Source organism: Microcebus murinus, chromosome 16, assembly GCF_040939455.1.
Source record: "Microcebus murinus isolate Inina chromosome 16, M.murinus_Inina_mat1.0, whole genome shotgun sequence".
Lineage (NCBI taxonomy): Eukaryota > Metazoa > Chordata > Mammalia > Primates > Cheirogaleidae > Microcebus > Microcebus murinus.
In genome coordinates this window covers 11,438,217-11,441,821 of record NC_134119.1, presented here as the reverse complement: position 1 = coordinate 11,441,821, position 3,605 = coordinate 11,438,217, and positions in this window count along the sequence as shown.

Here is a 3,605-nt window from a genome sequence, read left to right as displayed (position 1 = left end):
AAAGGCTGCCTGTGCTATTCTTCCACTTCCAGACGCCGGACCGGTTGAGAGGTAGAGGGAAAGAAAACGCGAAAACGGCAAAGTTTAGGTTGTTTTCGTGCTGCTAGTGAGAGTGTGGTGAACTCAAGTCTTCAAGCAAGTGTTGCGAAGGGATGGAGCGGGCCGGTCCTGTCGGGAAGGCACCGGGGAAGGCTGAGACAGCGGAAGCTAGACGGCGCTGCCCAGCCCAAAGGAAGCAGCCTCTGCTCCATTCCAGCCCGCTGTGGCCGTGGGGAAATACATGCCAGTGTGGCCCGGTCTCCTGATTCAAGAGACGCCGGAAATAATGGCTCGGTGTATTTTAAAACACTGTGTAGGCCAGCAACGTCTGCCCTCTGATTTTAGCCCTGGAGTCTAGTGCCAAGGGCCCGTGGTTTAGACATTTTGGATAAGCAAAATAGGTCTGGAGTTGGGATGTTGAACAAAATTGCTCTGTAGAATTAAGGAAGAGCAGTAGAGTTTTAGGAGGAAGCCTTGGAGAGAGGGGGCGAAGACCAGGCTGACATGAAGGCAGATCGTGGGCGTATGTAGAAAATCGGCCAGCGTGAAACTCCCCGAGGAATTAGGAACATCCAGCCATTTCTACTGGTGACATTGAGCGTGTAGTCATTTGCTGTATTGGACTGTGGAATAACAGCACACACACACACACACACACACACACACTCACACACCTACACGTTACCCCGGCTCCCCAAATATTCAGAAACAATCTGCTACACAGGTCAGGTGACCAGATCCTGGTTTAGCACTGAAAGCGCCACGTCCCAGGAAACCCCTCAGTCCTGGGCACACCAGGAAGGTTGGCCACGCCGTCCGCACACGTCTGCGGCACGTGAGGGCCGAGGCTGGCCAGAGACGGCTTCAGAGCTGTGGCGACCACCTGGCAGCCTGCGGAGAGCCCCTGCTAAGTCACGCGGTCCATCCACCCACCCTGGGACCGTTCCCGCGGCAGACCGGATCTCGGCTTCCAATTCTTGCCCTCTCCCCTTGTGGGAATTAGACACTCATCCCCTTTGCCGTGTGACTTTGGGGCCTTCCACTACGGGCAGAGGACGTCTCCCCGCCCAGTGACGGGGGACTCAGGCCTGGGACTCGATTTGACTCGTGGAGGGTGAAGAAGTGACGGTGTGCCGGTTCTGAGCAGAGGTTTCAAGAGGAATCACACATTTCCATCTGACCTGCTGGTTTCTGCCTTCAGCCAAGACACGCAGCGCGAACCCGAGCTCAGCCCGCAGCTGGACGCGGAGACGCCGCGCTGACCCGCAGGTGCCGCGTGAGACAGATGTGGGTCTGTTCTTACAAGTCGTGGAGATTTTGGGATTTGTTATGCAACAGAAATTGCCTATTATCTTTGAACATTTTTGAGTCCTTTGTGGTCGGATGTTCGTCCTATCAGTTAGATAGAGAATAGGCTACTTCCTACTCTTGGAGCCTCGGTTTTCTTATCTGTGCAAGGAAACGATGACAGGGCCCCTCCCATGGTGCTTGGAAGGATTCTAGGTCACGTCTCTAGCACATGCAGCAGACACTCCAGGAGAGTGATGAAGCGTAATTCTTTCAGCACGCACTCGCTGAGCTTTTATCAGCCTGGTGCTGGCCTCTTGATCACGAATTGTACAGGAGAGGCCGGGCGCGGTGGCTCACTCCTATAATCCTAGCACTCTGGGAGGCCAAGGCAGGAGGATCGCTTGAGCTCAGGAGTTTGAGACCAGCCTGGGCTAGAGTGAGACCCCCGTCTCTACTAAAAACAAACAAAAAAATTAGTCAGGCAACTAAAAATAGAAAAAATTAGCCAGGCATGGTGGCGCATGCCTGTAGTCCCAGCTACTCGGGAGGCTGAGGCAGGAGGATCACTTGAGCCCAGGAGTTTGAGGTTGCTGTGAGCTAGCCTGACGCCATCGCACTCTAGCTCAGACAACAGAGTGAGACTCTGTCTCAAAAAAAAAAAAAAAAAAGAATTTTACAGGAGAAAAGAAAGAAGGCAAACCTCCTCACTTGGTCTTTTTCGTCCAGGAGTGGACAAAGCGTGTCTGGATCAGAGGCAGAGGGATGGAAGAAATGACCTCTTTTCTGACATATAGGCCTGCTACTGATGGTCTCTAAGGATGGGGACATACCCGTGCGTTGGGAGGGCTGAAGGTCTCCAATGAACGAGGGTTCCAGCTGCAATAACTCTGTCTTCCAGCCTCCTCCCCCCAGCAGATCCGGGATTATGTAGGGAATGTGGCTGGCAAGGCGCCCAGAGGCTGGGGGCAGCTACCCCGGTGCACACAGGGCTGGGCTGGGCGGCCTCGTGTTCCGCTTTCCCAGGCTAACTCCGCTTGGACCTCGTCTCGGGCTGAGAGATGATGTTCGGGCGTGGTCTTGCTCCTCATCCCAGGCTGTCTGCCAGGGGGGCAGGAGCTACAGGAGGGGGCTCCAGCAGGCCTCCACCCTTTGGTTTCCCAGTACCAGGGTACAGGCATCCCCATGGCTCTCAACCAGCTGCCTTGGCACTATGGAGTGGAAAAAATGATGCAGTCAGACCTCCATCTCCTCAACTCCCTGCTGACCTGCCTGAGAGCCAGGCTGGCCTGGAGAACAAAGAGAAAAGAGACCCAAGTCGACCCACTGCCCAGACAGACACCCGGTGCCAGCCCTCCTGCCAGCCTGCAGCACCCAGAGCCTCAGAACCTGCTTTCTCTTGTAGAAAGTGGAACAACAATCATACCGCTTTGCTCTCTGTGTCACAGAGTTGCTGAAGAAGATCCAGTAGGACAGTGGGGGCAGCTAAATGGCTGCGGAAGGGAACATTTCCCCTTCTCCTTCTAGAAATTATACCAAAACATCGAGGAGCATAGAAAAACAAACAGACAAAACAAAACCACAAACTCTGTTCTTAGCAAAGCTGGGAGAAACATATAACCCACACACTTCAGAGTATGAGTGGGCTCCGTGGTGGCAAATCTCAGAGAGCATCAGCAAAAATACACTTCCTGGGATGAGAGCTCGCCCTGAGGTAGAAGTTATATTCCTTATTTACAAAAGTGAGCGTGGGAGCCTGGGTGAGTAGTATTAGCAGCAGAAGGGCTCCTGAATCTGGTTTGGTTCCCAGGAAACAGAGATGTAACCGAATCACACAGAGCAGACATATTTGCAGGAAGCAGTCTGTCTCTGCAGCAGCAGAGGGGAGAACCTTTCAGTCATGACGCCCAGGAACTAGACACAGTGGTACACTCCTATAAATCCCATCTGCTTGGGAGACTGAGGTGCAAGGATGGCTTGAGCCCAGGAGTTCAAGGCTGCAGCAGTGAGCTATGATGATGCCATTGCACTCCAGTCTGAGTGACAGAGCAAGACTTTGTCTCTAAAAAAAAAAGAAAAGAAAAGAAAAAAAGGGAAGCAATTGACTCTCTGAAGAAAGACAATAAGGAAATTGAAGAACTCAGAAAAGAGATGTCTGGCAAAAGGAGGTAAAGAGTATGAAGTGGTATCACTCAGGAAAGAAGTAATAGGGAGAGAAAAACGCAGAAATTAAGACAACCTGGAAGGAACATGAAGGAAATAGACCCTGCAGAAAATAC